This window comes from Sorex fumeus, unplaced genomic scaffold, assembly GCF_029834395.1.
Source record: "Sorex fumeus unplaced genomic scaffold, SorFum_2.1 ptg000021l, whole genome shotgun sequence".
NCBI classification, from domain to species: Eukaryota; Metazoa; Chordata; class Mammalia; order Eulipotyphla; family Soricidae; genus Sorex; species Sorex fumeus.
In genome coordinates this window covers 2,893,565-2,910,539 of record NW_026606078.1, presented here as the reverse complement: position 1 = coordinate 2,910,539, position 16,975 = coordinate 2,893,565, and the positions used below count along the sequence as shown (strand labels likewise).

At 38.5% G+C, this 16,975-nt stretch overlaps 1 protein-coding gene across 2 annotated transcripts in view; it reads left to right on the top strand.

Moving 5' to 3' along the window:
- Positions 1–16,975, top strand: part of PCNX2 (pecanex 2) — a 409,093-nt gene that overhangs the window by 329,506 nt on the left and 62,612 nt on the right. The gene's annotated exons all lie outside the window — the stretch shown is intronic.

Below are 16,975 nucleotides of genomic sequence, written 5' to 3'. Positions count from 1 at the left end.
AAATTATTGTTGGAGCTTATTCTCAGGCCATTTTTTAAAATGAGAAGTAGCCATTGAAGAGGAAGAATTTAGTGTTCTGTAGATTAAGAATTATTGAGGAATCTTCCCAGTCCCCGAAAGAAAATGGTGGATGGAGGGGTCGGCCGGGAAGGGAGATGTGTGCTGAAAGTTGATAAAGGACTAAATGTGATGGCCTCCCAGTATCTGTATTGCAAGCCATAATGCGCTAAAGTAAAGAGAAAGTATGGGGGAAATCGTCTGCCATGGAGGCAGTGGGAGGGTGGGAAAGAGGGGTATACTGGGGCCATTGGTGGTGGGGAATGTACACTGGTGTAGGGATGGGTGTTTGAACATTGTATGATTGTAACTCTAACATGAAAGCTTGTAACTGTATCTCACGGTGATTCAATAAAAAAATAAAATAAATAAATAAAAAGAAAAAGAATTAGTGAGGAAGTAGAGGGAAAAAATAAGGAGTTTATTCCAGGTTAGGAACTGAGAAGTGCCAACTGAATGAATAGGGAGCAACTCAGAGCACTCCTGTCCCCAGGAGAACCAGAGCTAACTAGCTTGCTGGCACAGGATAAGGCTGGGGTCCTAGCCACATGGGTCCTCCTATCCAGAGTATAGTGGCTGCTTTTAATTCTCTGTATAATGTGGAATTATGTACAGGTTCTGGAAAGTGGGGTAACTGCGCTAATTTACAAAATCTTGAGAGATTTTTCTGGTAATTGTGTGGGAAATATGCTAGAGGAGGACAAAAGAAGAAACAGGAGGGCCATTTAGGAATATTTTGTATTCACCTAAGATGGAGAGAACTGTGGAAAAAGAGGGCTATAGAAATTTCAGTGTTGGAAAGAAAATTGTGTTTAGCAGTCAGGAAAGAGTGCCGTGCATCCGGGGGCTGGAGCAATAGCACAGCGGGAAGGGTGTTTACCTTGCATGCAGCAACCCGGGTTTGATTCCCAGCATCCCATATGGTCCTCCGAGCACCGCCAGGGGTAATTCCTGAGTGCAGAGCCAGGAGTAACCCCTGTGCATCGCTGGGTGTGAACCAAAAGGCAAAAAAAAAAAAAAAAAAAAAAAAAAGAAAGAAAAAGAAAAGAGTGCTGTGCATCCTCTGACTTCTACATTTAGGCCTATGGGAAGAGAGTCAATTTACTGAAACTGGGGAGCCCAGATGAGAAGCAAGACTCTGAAGTTTGGAAATATTCTCAAAAGCTCCATTTTGGATATTTTCATTTAAAATTCCCCTGAATTCTCAAAAAATTATATCAAATAACTAATAAGACATATGAGTCATACATTTAATCAGGGACATTTATTCAATACTGGTTATATATCTCTGCCCCCGTGCCTGGCTGTCCTCGCCGGGGCCCCTTGGAGGGGGGCGGTTGAGTTTCCCTCCCCGCCCCTACCAGAGCTCCGGCAGCTGAAGACCTCCCAGAACCAGCCACCACCATGCTGAGACCACTCTCCACACGCATGAAGGTACTGGCAGAGGAACAAAGGCATGCGGGTCCCGGGGCTGAGATCTCCAAGCCTGCTCGTATCGGGGCTGAGCATCCTCCACCCAGATCCTCCACTTTCCAGTAGGCAGGGGTCATACCCACCAACTGGCCCCCTGGCGCTGTGTAATCCCATCAACAGCCAAGATCCAGAGACTATAAAACCCAGCTCCCGGAAGTGCTCAGCCACATTTGCGGCCGCGGGACATCTTATTACTTTGGACAAACTGGTAGGCTACCGAATGTAACCTGCCCACACGGGAGAGTCTGGCAAACTCCCAGTGGCATACCCAATATGCCAAATACCAGTTAACAATGATGGGTCTCATTCTCCTAAGACTGAAAGAGCCTTGAATATGGCACTTTTTAAAAATCTCAGGGCTAGGATGAAGGGCCTGCTCGAGGCAATCAATGAACAACAGGATGGTTATATATCAAGCTCTTACTGGGTACCCTGAATATAGCAATGAAGGTCCCATGTTAAGGAGCTTGTAGTCTTGCTGAGCAGGTACACTCAGAGAAAGGAGTGGCCTGACAACACCGGGGTGGGGGGTTACCACGGGGACCCCCAAACAGGCACTGACACCATACTAGGGACTGGGTCAGCCAGATAGAAGCAATGAGAATTTCTAATCATTTATTTTACAAATATCTATTTCTTTGAATAACATTCTAAAAACATATATTTATAAGAAATATGCTTATTTTCTGTGAGGAGTAAATTTTTATTTAGATATGAATTCTGTGCATCTTTCAAATTTTAGATATCTATTTTAATTTAATTTTTAAATTAAAAAATATTATTAAAGGGTTGGAGCAATACTACAACTGGTAGGGTGTTTGCCTTGCACATGGTCAACTCAGGTTCGATCCTTAGCATCCCATATGGTTCTCCAAGCACTGCCAGGAGTGATAATTGTGTATTGAGTTAGAAGGAATGCCTAAGCATCACTGTGTGTGACTACTCAAACTCCAAAAAATAAGCAAAAAAAATTTTTAAAGATTTTGTGTGGTCATATCCTACAGGTAAGTCAGAATAATTTCCTGAAATTTTGAGCTAATACCAGGAGAGTCCACAGGAGGTGATGGAAGTTAAGTGTCCCCAGTGCAATAAAATTATCTATTTTGAACACTTTCAGTTTTTCCTATAATTCAAAGAAAGAACATTCCAAGTTAGCATAAATGATTTACAATTTCGAATATAGAGTATAAATTACTTAACTTTTGGATATTTTCAGTGCTCTGTTTACCAGCTCTTTCTGACATATTGGTACGTTTTTTGGGGGGAGGGTGTCACACCCAAAGATGCACAGGGGTTCCTACTGGCTTTGCCCTCAGAAATTACTCTTGATAGTGCTTGTAGGATCGTATGGGATGCTGGGGATCAAACCCAGGTTGGCCGCGTGCAAGGCAAAAGCCTTACCCGCCATGCTATTGCTCCAGCCCTGGGACATTTCTTTAACCTGCCACTTTCAATAAATTTGGTGCCACTTATTAATTATTTGGGGGTCATCATAACCCAGTCCCACAAAAATGAATGGCTAAGGAACTATAAGGATGTGCTCCTCCTCACTGTTGTGTGGATCGGGGTAGTACTGGTGCTCTCACTACAGGTTATTACACAGCTGCCTTAAATCTGCATACAAACAGAATGAAGAAAGGACAACATCAGGACCTAGCTACCAGGTCTGGAATTTTGGATATCCTGCAGGTGCCTCACAGTCTCAAAATAAAAAAACTGGACTGGACATCTTTAATACTTGTGATCTTGCTTCAAAAGGAAAAACACAGACACTGCATACTTCCAGAACAGACACTATATCATTAACATTACATTCTATTGGTCAAAGACATTCCCAAGGGCAGCTCAGATTCCAGCAGAAGAAAAACCAGTCCAGATACATTACACGACTCAGTGGCAGCCAGTGTTACAGGGACATGCCTGATTTCTGAAATTTTATATGAGAAATGGAGGGAGACTCAGATTTGTCTGAGTCTCAGATTTATTTAAGATTAGTTTAACGATAGAAGCAGTGGTGAGGGTTTCTCTAGATGATATTTTATTCTCTTGCCAACTACAACTGAAATTTAAACTGGCTGTAAGTGTGGTATAAGTACAATAACATCCAGTGCAGTTTATTTCTTTGTTTTCCTTTGTTTTTCCATAGTCCTTGGAGTTCTGTGGGTGCTGACAGTCGTGGTTTGAGTTCCTTATTATCTAAGTGCAGATCTGATTCCTTATTTTACACTATGGGGCTACTGTAAATGGTCTTTTATTCTAACTATTCTCATTACCCTATATTGTTATTTCAGTGGAATAGGAAAGTGTAGGTTCAAGTCTTCCTATTTTTACCAGGGATTTTATGGAAGTATTTTGTGACAAAATTAAGACCCTATAGTTGCCCATAAGCCCTTAGACTGTGCCTTACATTGTGTAGAATAGAGTAATAAAGCAGTTCTGGGTAATTACTGAGCCACTAGGGCTACTCAGATTAAGTAGAAGTAGTCTTAGCTGTGCGGGTCACAATGGTAGACATGGAAGTAAAGAGGGCACCAGAGTCAAGGGACTGAGAAAGATCTCCTGGAACTTTCTGGAGTAGAAAGGGTAAGATTTAAAGTTCCTTGGCACACCTGATTGAATTCAGAGATGGAATTGGCTGGTGTAGATCCCTCCAGCAGGCTGGATAGCAGATATTGCAGTAAAGGAAGTTCCTAATATTTGACTTCATATCTAAATCATGGTGACAGATAATGCAGTTTAGAAGGTTAGAAGTGTAAGGATTACAAAGTTCAACCTTTTTTTTCTTTTTTAAATAACTGCAATCTATGGGCCCCTATGTCCTATTTAATCGTCATTCTGGTATGGAAACACAGAAAAAAATGGAGGTGTGAGCTAATGATCGATTATTCACTAATTTCTCTTCTTTTGTCAGCCAGACTATCTAGGTTGATAGGTTAGCTTATTTCTATTAAAAATAGATAAAAATTATAATAGAAGTCATAGTGCTATCAGTAACAAGTCAGGTAACTTGAATATACTGTCTGGTAAGACAAAGAGCAAGAATTAGAGCCGAAAAGAAAAGATACTAGATGAATTTATTGGTAAGATGCATGTGAGTTTCAAGTAAATGAGAAAGCTTCTATCTGTGAAAGTGGCATCTGATATCCAGTAGCACATCATTTATTTCAATTTAATGGGAAAACTGAGACCCAAGACGAATTCATAATTCTAGTTCGAGGAGCAAGCTAAGCAAATCCCCATGACTCATTATTATCTACAACTTCTCTTTCTACCTGACCATTTTCCACCTTATTTTATTGTATTTGTTTTGTTAATCTTTTGAAATTTGTAACATCATTTTTAGTTAGTTTATCAAACACTAAGAATATGGGGTATAATATCATTTGCCACTTGCACTAACTGCACAGAGCTCCAGTTGGCTTTCCACTTGGTTTTCTAGTGGCAAAATCAAAACAATTCTTAAAAGCCACTTTTTATCAAAATATTCAACAGTTTCACAGGTGAATTGGTCTCACAGTGTCCATATTTTAAGTTCCTTTTCAGTTCTGATGTTCAACAGTTCTTGAAATTAAAAGTGTGCTTGGGAAAAAACTCTATTTACCCTCATTGAAATTTGAGTAGAATTTTCTCCCAGGGAGTAGATGCTCTTGATGATGAAAATTCCAGTGTTTGATTTCAGAGCTGGTGCCATGGAGCGGAATTAGTAAAAAACAAGAGAAGCATTAATGGAGAATCATTAATAAAAAGCAAGAGAACATTTTCCCTCCACCTAAAACTGGTAGTAAAATATTTTATTGAAAATAATCAGCCCCATTTGGGAGAATTGCCAAGGGAATGAGATTTCTGTAGAGAATAAAGAACAGAATATTGGTAGAAGGTGGTGGGCAAATCATGAGTCCCAGCAGTTACAAAGAAAGAATATCAGCAGTCTGTGTCCTGGGGATGATGGGATGTTAGTCAGGAAATGTGATTTGCAAAACAGTATGAAAACAAAATTGCAGGGAATCTTGGCTTCTATGCAAAATGATTTGAAATGCAATAAAGCAATGCACTCATGGTGTGAAGTATCAGGTCCTATCTTCTGAGACTGGGTCATATGCATAGAAAATTTTGAGACTTGTCAGAATGAAATTTAGTTATGCATTCTAGTATGTATGTAGCCTCCATTATCCTCTTCAACATACTGCTGTATTTTTATCACAGCAAGATCTACTTTGCATAAATCTTAGTAGGAGAAGTATTAGGAAATATGAAAGCATAATTTTATAAAATGATCTTTTGAAAAGTTTAAGAAAAAAGGTGTTAATAGCAATGCATGGTATAATGTGGACATATACCCTTTCTATTTTCTATGTAACTATACATTTTATCTGTTAATTTTTTCTTTCAATAGTTCTTTATTTGTATATTCTCCAATCGTGTGTGATCAGATATATCCACTTGGAGGCAGATGTGGGGAGGGGTTGGTGCCATTCTGTCTGTGCTCAGGACCTACTCCTGCCTATCTCTGCTTAGGGCAGAGTTTGGGGCAGGTAAAGGTAAAAGGTAAAGGCCCTCCTGTTGATCGTCAATTTGCTTGAGCAGGCCCAGTAACGTCTCCATTGGAGACTTTTGTTGTTACTGGGTTTGGCATATCGAATACTCTCGGTAGCTTGCCAGGCTCTCTGAGAGGGGCGGAGGTATCGAACTCGGGTTGGCCATGTTGACCGCTTGTAAGGCGAACGCCCTACCCGCTGTGCTATCGCTCCAGCCCATATGTAGTGACAGGAACCAAAGCCAGGTTAACTGCATGCAAGATAGCAGGATATTTCCTTTTTTTGCTCATATATTAGTTCAAATAAGAAAACATAACCTTGGGACTGGAGAGATAGTACATCAGATAGGACACTTATAGTACTTATAGTAAAAAAATAAATTATAACCAATGCAGATTAGTTTCATCATCTATTTAAAACAAAGCTATCAAGAAAATTGTTTTTATTTATTGTACTATCTCTCCAGTCCCAAGGTTTTATGTTTGTATATGTGGATGCTGACTCCTTCAGATATCACTATTTGTGATACCACACACGTGAATGGTCAACGAACACTTACTGATTCTAAATAGTGCTGAATAATAATTTGAAAACTTAAGGCTGGTTTAAGTATTCTTGCATAGTTCTATATAGTCATTCACTCCTGCAGGATATGAAACAAATCAGCTAAAACTAGTTTTATTAGACTGTGAGACTCTCCAAGTCTCATTCCTTTCCCAGGTCCATCTCTCACTGTACTAACTGACTCAGCCTACTGGATGCCCATGGTATGTTTAGTGAGAAAGTAAAGGGAGTCCAAAGTTTTCTGTGCACTAATTATATGCCAGGCACCATATGAGTAATTTTACTTTATTATCAAAATATTATTTATAATCATCCCATAGAGTAATAGATGTTATTATATCTATTTCAGGCATAAGAGGATTGAGTGGATGAGACTCAGTCCAATACCTCATACACAGAGAGGGATACACAGTACCAGGAGGAGAAACCAAATCCTAAATCCTTGACCTTTGTAGAAGACTCACTGCCTTGTGGTGAGAGAGGAGAAATGGAGAGAGGGAAAGAAGTAAAGAGAGGATGAATACATAGGGAGAAAATATGAAAGAAAAGAGCAACAAACTATTTTTAACCTCATTGAAACACAAAAATAAAATATTTTATTGAAATGTGCTCCTAATTGTTAATATGACACCTCCACTTTCAATAGCTCAATTTCTTTAATTACCAACTGCCTTAGCAACCATGAAAACTGGATGACTTGCATATGAATAGGAAAGCAAATATTATTATCAAGGTGTAGCTATGGAGTACCACAAGGTCTGGAAAATATTTTTGATTGGTTTTATCTTGTTATCTCTGTAAAATGTTATCAACCATCTCATAATTTGGCTAACATCCTATAATCACTAGCTAGCGGGAAAATTTTTAAAATATATTTGCAATATAAATTTATCTAAAGTTAATCCAACCCAAACACTTATTCTAACTGGCTAATCCATGTAGAACCATAGCTCCATTACTAATCTTGAGACGATCTAGAATTTTCTTTTTTCTATGGCAATATCCAGGCCATTAGTAATTCCTTAGTTCACATATCTATATAACTTAAATAATCTGCTAAAGCCCTTGGTTTCAAACATTACCCATAAAATAATAGGTTCTCCACTCAGAATTTCTGAGTATGTATTTTCTTCATTTCAAATGATGCGACATGTTATGGGAGAGACAAAGCTGTAGTTTGTCTAGAGAGCAAGTCTGGGGAATAGGGTTTAGCAGTTAAATATTAACATCCTGCATATTTTGAACTTCGACATTCCAAAAAAGTGAAGTAGGTGAATTAGAAAGTACTGGGTCTGGAGAGAAAGTACAGGGGTTAGGAGTCTTGCATCTTCAGCACTGCATGGACTGTTGAACACTGTCAGATGTGGCCGCAGAGCAGAGTTGTACGTAGACATTCCCCGTGCCAGCACTTCTGGGTGTAGCCCAACCCCTCCCTGCCTCAAGAAAAATAGTATAGGACCTTTTGAGTACTGTCAAGCAAATTGTTTTTTTAATCTGTGATTAGGCTAAGAGTAGGTGGAAGACCATGTCCCTCACAGAGATAATTATATGTTTAAAATTATTTTTTAATTTTTTTTTTTGCCTTTTGGGTCACACCCGGTGATGCTCAGGGGTTACTCCTGGCTCATGCACTCAGGAATTGCTCCTGGCGGTGCTTGGGGGACCATATGGGATGCTGGGAATCGAACCTGTGTCAGCCATGTTGGCTGAGTGCAAGGCAAACGCCCTACCCACTGTGCTGTCGCTCCAGCCGCGATAATTATATATTTTAATATTTCTAATGGTTATGACTCAAACCCATTCCATAAGCTTATCATGTATATTAATCATGAGGCTCATTTTATCCTATCTGATGGTTTTAAAAACGTAAATTCAGGGCTGGAGAGATAGCAGAGCAGGTAGGGTGTTTGCCTTGCACGCAGCCGACCTGGATTCGATTCCCAGCATCCCATATGGTCCCCTGGGCACTGCCAGGACTGATTCCTGAGTGAAGAGCCAGGAGTAACCCCTGTGCATTTCCGAGTGTGACCCAAAAAAGCGAAAAAAAGAGAAAAGTAAATTCAGGGAAATTTTGCTTTAATTTGTCAAACCTCATTGACAGTATGTAGTAAGAGAAAGAAATACCAATTTTAAATTAAAAGGTAAGTTTCATTAAGGAACAAGTTGTTTTCAAGACTCAGTTTCAGTATTTATAAAAGATATTTTATACTTAAATAAAGGGTTGATGTATACATTAGAAAGATGTTATAAGGATATTATCTTTTAAATTAATATGCCATATAGATGATATTTTGTGGGGAAAAAGGTTTTCTGAGAAAAAGAATGCCATTTCATAGAAACATTTAAAGTAAATTTTGTCAAATAGAGGAAAGGACAAGTTATATTTTTATATTCTTGAGTAGTTCCAAAGAAAATTAAGGTTCCTGGGAGTATAAAATTGTTATGATTTTTGAAAATTTCAGCTATGTTCACAAAACAAAGTATGTTATAAAATATAGAAAAGCTTTTTTCCTCTATCACACACTGAATCAATATATGGTTATAAATTCTCAGTCTAATATTTAAAAAGTTCATGAGTCCAGTGTATTAAAAGAACAGAAATCGGGTAAGGGGGAATTGTCCAAAAAATGACAAATAACTAAATTTATTCTATTTTTCACCTTCAAAAGTAGATTGACTAAAGGCACATGGGATTTTAAAAATTGATGTTTAACAATTAAGAATCAGTAGTATGGGAGACTGTTACATATAAGTCTATTACTATTATAGTATTTCCCCCAATATTAAGTTTGTTGAGTTTTAGCAGAAACAAGGGTCTTCTCCCAGAACTGCTAGGTGGACAGATGACCTATGTTTCCCAAGCTCATATCCCAGGTATCTATCTCAGAGAACAAGTATGAGGAAGAGAAGGAACTTTGAAATACATTTAGTGATGGTGAAGCAGCAAAAGTTTAGGGGTGTATAGGAAGAAATCCATGTCACTGTGGTCTTCTGAAAAATGACAATTTAATAACATTTCAGACTTTCTCTGGAATTATTTCATTTAACCCCAAAAGGCAAAAGACAATGGTAATTTAAATTTCCAGTCTCAAGAAAAATGTGTGTGCCCTCCTTAAGCATATATCTCTGCCAGAAGATGTGTGGAGGTATAGGTCTGAAGGATTCTAAATAGGCTACCAGGACTCCCTGAGGATGAGTCCTGTCCCACACGTGGAAAGCTTGTTTTTTCAACATGTGACAGACTGTGTGAGGTCCAAATGTTCATGAATCTGGACTGTTCTGCACTTAGCAATGGCTATCCCTTTTGTGACCCTTTTCACTGATGGCTTTTGTGACCCCAAGCCATTCAGGAACAATCTTAACTGTGACCTTAGAAGCTAATTCATTTAATACAATGTTATAACACACGCATAATTACATCTCCCCAAGTGTTTGTTTAAAAACCCCATCTGTCACTTAAAAATCACTGGCATAACCATATTTATACCTAAATATAGTGCATTCCGTAAGCAGAGGTTGGTTGTATTTTGAAGGCAAGCCAAAAATCCTGTCAGTGCCCTCTTTTTGCCCTCATTGCATGACATTTGTAAATCATAGCCCAATGCCTGGCATGCTAGGCTAATGAAGGCAGCAAACATTTAAAAACTCCACCCCAGAAAATGTCTAATAAAGTTGTTAAACGTTGTTTTTAAACGTTTTTAGTGGATGACACCAAACAATAGTTTTGAGGGTAATGTTCTATGCAATCCAATTATTTGAAACTACTGAGATTTGAAACAACTTGAAATATGTGTCTTCTTTAGAATATGTTGTATATTTTTTTCTTATGTGCATGATCTTATTGGAATGGAATAAAGCAAACTAACAATTTCTTTCAGTGTAGCCTTTCTGCTGTAAGAAAGTGCTTTTAATGTGTCTCTTTGAAACCCACATAGTTTCCATGATTTCCTCTAACCCATTGGTATACAGTACCCTAGTTCATGCTCCATCATTGCCTGCATGAAATGGAACTGTGGATAATTGAGTCTGCCATCATTGATCTCTTCTCTTTTCTCCTGTGGTAGCTTCTTTCTCAAATACAATTTTAGTCTTAATTCTTTGATACTTAAAAACACCTACAGGGGCTGAAGCAATAGCACAGCTGGTTGGGTGTTTGCCTTGCAGGCAGCCGACCCAGGTTCAATTCCCAGCATCCCATATGGTTCCCTGAGCATCGTGGAGTAAATCCTGACTGCAGAGCCAGGAATAATCCCTGTGCATCCCCGGGTGTGACCCAAAAAGAAAAAAACTTACTGCCTAGTCTATCTGTTACCAACAAACTTAAATTCCCACTTCATTAGGAATTTCCTGTCTCCTGACCCAGGCTGCCCAGATAGAAAACTGCCTTCCCCTTGGGGTAATTTGGATTGGAAGGCAGATACAATTTGGGCTGAGTTTTGGTTACCAGATTTTCTGCTTTAGGCAAACATTTTTCCCTGATGTCCCAACCTTCCCAAGAGAATGTCAATTCTACCTAAAGCTTGGCTGACCATTAAGGCTGGTGTCCCTACACACCCAAGCCACATAGACTATCTGTACTCCTGCCCTTGTCAGGAAGACTACATTAAAACAAACTGTCACTCAGTATAGATATGAACTTCTCCCACTCTTCAAGAATCCCTACCTGTGGGTGACACCAGATCTCTGGAGAACCACATTAACCTAATGTTGAATTAATTGGACACCCTATAAAAATGGTTTTTCCTTATCATACATGGAACCAATTAACTTGCAATTGCTGTTTGTACTTGGCTTTGCGGTGCTATTAAGAATAATGTTCAGCAAAAACTTAATCAAAGATGAAATTCGAATGGCTAAAAGACACATGAGAAAATGCTCTACATCATTAATCATCAGGGAGATATAGATCAAAACAACAATGAGATATCATTTCACACCACAGAGACTGGCCCACATCCAAAAGAACAAAAGCAACTGGTGCTGGTACGGATGTGGCAAGAAAGGGACCCTCCTTCACTGCTGGTGGGAATGCCTACTGGTTCAGCCCTTCTGGAAAACAGTATGGACGATTCTCAAAAAACTAGAAATTGAGCTCCCATTTGACCCAACAATTCCACTCCTGGGAATATACCCCGGAGAGGCAAAAAAGTAGAGTCGAAGCTACATCTGCAGTTGTCTGTTCATTGCAGCACTGTTTACAATAGCTAGAATCTGGAAAAAACCTGAGTGCCCAAGAACAGATGACTGGTTAAAGAAACTTTGGTACATCTACACAGTGGAATACTATGTAGCTCTTAGAATGGATGAAGTCATGAAATTTACATACAAGTGGTACTACATGGAAAGTATCATGCTAAGTGAAATGAGTCAGAAAGAGAGGGGTAGACATAGAAAGATTGCATTCATCTGGGGAACATAAAGTAACAAAATAGGAGACCAACACCCAAGAATAGCCGAGACAAGTACCAGGAGGATTACTACATGGCTTTGAGGACAGCCGCACACGCTAGGGGAAAAGGCAGCTCAGATAGAGAAGGGAGCAGAGGAGAGAGAGATAACAAAAGGGAATGCTCTGCTACAGTGGTAGGGTAGGATGCAGGGAAGCGGGGTGGGAGGGATACTGGGACTGGTGGTGGTGGAGAATGGGCACTGATGGAGGGATGGGTATTCGATCATTGTATAACTGAAACCCAAGCACAAAAATTTGTAAGTCTACAACTTTACCTCATGGTGTTTCACTAATAAAAATTTAAGGAAAAAAAGGAATAATGTTCAGTATATTGCACTGTTTTCTATATGAGTGGCCTAGAGGTATCATCATTTGAGTGTCTTTACTAGAAATAGCTATGATCCTTCCAAGAAATATTTAAATTTTGTATTAAATGCATTAGAAAATTTTCAAGTTTTTTTTCCTAATTTGGTTTTCTAAATCAGACAAGTGAAATCTGTAGCTCACTTTTAATTAATCTAGAGGGCATCATAAAATGCAATTAAAGGTCTCTCTACATTATTCTGCTGCTATCATATTTTTATTTGCCTTTGAAACTTTATTTTATCATTTGGTTTTCTCCTTTGTATGCCTTTTAAGATAAGTTTCGTTACATTTTGCATTGAATGTAAATAAATAAACTAGGAATGACCTGGCACTGGTAGATTTGGGGAGCTTTACATTTCTTTAATATGTTTTCAAAATCTATCACTCCCTGGTTGCCCTTGATTTATTTTCACTTAATTCCAAAATTAAAAGTTTAACTGAAAAGGCCTACTACCTTTGGCAATAATGATATATCTGCCCAGCCTAATAATTCTTCATGGCAATTTTTTTATTTTATTATTTTTATTTATTTAATTGAATCACTGTGAAGTACATAGTTACAATGTTGTTCATGACTTGGTTTCAGTCATACAGTGTTCCAATATCCGTTTCTTTACCAGTGAACATGTTCCACCACCAGTGTCCCCAGTTTCCCTCCACCCACCTGGCAAATTGTTTTTAAACTTTTTCATCAATGTATAAGTACACTCATTTTTCATTGTGTATTGTTTATTTTCCTTGGATAGTGAAATCAAACTATGTATCATGTACACACAGACACACAGATTTCATATACATATGTGTGTGCACACCCACATGCACACATACACATACACACAAACACACACTATTTCTAGTTTGATGTAAGAAAAGAAAAAAAATGTTCAGTGCAAAATGATTAATGCCTGCTTAGATGGTTGATGAAGGAAAGAAAAATTGAAAGGAAACTCAGTTATCTGAAGCAAGTCATTGGACAATATTGAGAATCTTTGAGATGAAAATCCTCCTTCGTGCTTGCTTTTGGATTGTTTCTAAGAAGTTAAGAACTATATTCCATTGGAAAGGAGTCTTTTTCCTAAGTTATTTTTAGCTTGCAGGAAACCAGGGTTGTCTCTGTGCCACTTTGAAAAGACAAGATATACTCACCTCTGCAGCTCTTAGGTCCCAGTAAACAGATCAGTGAGGACATGGTGATCATGACTCATCTAAATGCCCCTGATGATGAATCACTTGCTGCTCATAGCTCTTCTACATGTTTCTCTACTTATTACCAGTGGGAGTAAAAGTTTCACATTTCACAATGAGCCAAGAGACTCCTGGAATATTGTTAAGAATAGAACTTTCAGCTAATGAAAACAATGAAGTCTTAAGAAAGGCATAGAGAACCACAGATCTGCGATCTACCCCCACTGCTTTATGTTGTTTCACAATCTTCCTGCGCCCCCTTCTTCACTTGACTTCTCTTTTCCGTGCAAACACGATTACTTGACATTTGTGGTTTTTTATATCTGATGATTGCTCCCTCCATGGTTCAGTGGTTCTAGTCCAAATATTGTCTTTCTTTATCTGCCTCCATGTGTTAAGGCAATGGAGCATGCTGCATCTGCAATGAATATTCACAATATCTATCATCTGTGCATACAGTGATCTAGACACAAGTTCTTACATTTGTCCATTTGATCATTCATTGAGTCATGCCACCAACCACTTTCTTTAGCACCTTTTTCGTATTGAGCATGATGAATAATTGTATAGAATTCTAGAGAAGAAGAAAATGGTATTTGAAATGAATGTTGGGATCATTTTCATGTTTGGGTCAAGTTAAAAAGGAATGTAAAAGGATTCAGAAACTTATCCTTTTTTCCAAGACAAAGTAGGAAGAAATGTAATATACTCCTTGCCATGAACAATTATAAAACTTAGGAAAATGTATTTGTAGATCCGGGATAAGTAGACCACACAGGGATCCAGGGCTCAGAACCAGTATGTATGGGATGCTTATTCAGTCCCTGGAAATATCCATGAACTTTGGTGTGAGTATAGCCATGAAGCCCTGAGCGCTACCAGAAGTAATCCTGGTGCTCCTGAGTATTGCAGGAATGCGAAAGTAGTCCTTGGTACCAAGGTCCTGAACAGCACTATACCTCTGGGCCCTAGCATTGAACCATCAGACCAGTTGAATTATCTCTGAGTGGCATCTAAGCCCTCTGAACCCTTGGGAGCTTTCCTAAAAATACACATGTATGTTTTTGTGTAAATATATACACATATGCACTGTGTTTTAGGTATACTGAACAACAAATAGTGCAGAGCCCAAGTAGAGTCAGTGGTCTTTTTTGAGCTAAGGAAGCAATATCAGAATTCTGGGCTGCTAAAGTCACAGAACTTTCTGGGTCAGAGAAGAGTAGCTTTCACAGAAAAGGAGATATAGAAATAGTATCGTGATTCTCTATAGTGATTGGATGAGCAGTAAGCTATTCTTGTATAGGGCAAGGTATGATATAAAATAGTAACTGGGGTGATAGAATTCCAGATTATATAGTCCACACAATTCAGAGAAATGTAAAAATTTCTATCAATGGAAAGATCCCACTGGACATTTTAGAAATTCAGCTGAGACCCAAGGAAGGCAAAACTTTACTAGGAGAGCTATTATCACCATTAAAAAAGGCTACTATAGACAATAAAAGATGAAAATAATTTTGAAAAAATTAATTTAATGAAGGGAACACTGTTTACAATAATATCTGTAATATAATAGTATCTATAATAGAACAGTTCTATTCTAGGTCACCCCATTTCTCCCCACCCTCACACCCACTGTTTTACTGTCATAATTCCTAGATTTGTTTTCAGTGGACACTGTTCACTCCCTTGCTTGTTTTTTTATACCACAAAGGAGTGAGATCATCAACAATTGTCCATTTCTCTATGACTTACTTCACTTAAAATGTCATACACTCTCTAGTTGCGTCCAAGTCATAGAAAAAGGCATATATACTACAATTTCTTTATCCACTCATCTCTTGTTGGACTTTGAGGTTGTAAAACTAAGTTTTGAAAGAATCAAAATGAGGCGATAGGACAGCAGATAGGGTGTTTGCCTTACATGGTCCCCAACCACAGCCAGGAGTAATTCCTGAGAACAGAGCCAGGAGTAACCCCAGAACATCACAGGGTGTGACCCAAAAATGCAAAAAAAAGGGTGGAGCAACAGCTCAGGGGACTAGAATTCATGTTTTGCAATGCAGTGAGCCCCAGGTTTTATTCCCCAGCAATGAATTGTTCTCTGAGTACCACTGCTAACTGAGCACTAAGAGTAGCCTTGACCATTGCCACATGTAGCCCTAAAACAAAACAAAACATAAAAGACAAAATTAAAAAACTAATGAATTAACTGCTCAACACTAAAATATTAACAATATCTAGCAAGTAAAACTTTAAAAAATATGTAAAAGAAGCAGAAAAATGTTGACCATAAGTCAGAAAACAAAACAGCAAGTGAAAGTAAACAGAGACTCACAAATGAATCTCACAACAGAGCATTTCTCTGCAGAAATGTCTCTGGACCTTGAGCCAGGCTGATTTCACCAGGGTGCCTCAGATGGGAGCAGGCATTGTCCCTCCACCTGCTCCAAATGAACCCAGGTGGCCACAAACCTCCAGACCCAATAGCCACCACACACATGGTTGATCTTTACAGGCTTCTCCCCAGCCCCTCACGCAAGAGAATGAATCAGCTGAAAAATCCAGGTATGCGGGACCAATGATTGAAAACTCCAGGCCTTAAGGAGCCAGAAATGGACCACTCTTTCCCATCTTTCCCTTTCAGGGTCCTGATTATCATACACACAAACTGCCTCCAGGTTCCATATAAGCGCATTAAGGGCTATGATCCAGAGACTTACAAATGAATCTCAGAACAGAGCAGCTCATTGCAGAGATGTCTCTGAACCCCAATTACTTAAAATTTTTGAATTCCAGGAGTGCACAGCTGTGAAAGCAGTTAAGTGACATTGCATACTATTTTTTTTTTTACTTTTTTTGTTGAATCACTATGAGATAGACCCTTACAGACATCTCATACTATTCCTAACAAGCAATACAAAATAATAATGATGGTGGGAAGGTGTAATGGCGGTGGGATTGGTGCTGAAATATTGAATATAATGAATCATTGTGAAGAACTTTATGAAAATAAAATTAAATTTTAAAAAATTAATGAAAATAAGCAGAAAGATGGAGTTATAAGTAAAAGTTATAAGTAAAAATGTTTCAAGTAGATATTTATACTCTTAGGGATTCAACAGTAAAATGATAAAAAAAGAATGAAAAATGGAGACTATCAGAGAGAAAATAAAATCAAGAAACAAATAAAAGATTGAAATGAAAATCTTAGAGGATAAGCTTAAGAGGAGAATAATCTTGAATGTAACAATAAATACTATCTATACTGATATACCCTGTCCCTCTCAGAGAGCCTGGCAAGCTACCGAGAGTATCCTGCTCTCTCAGCAGAGCCTGGCAAGCT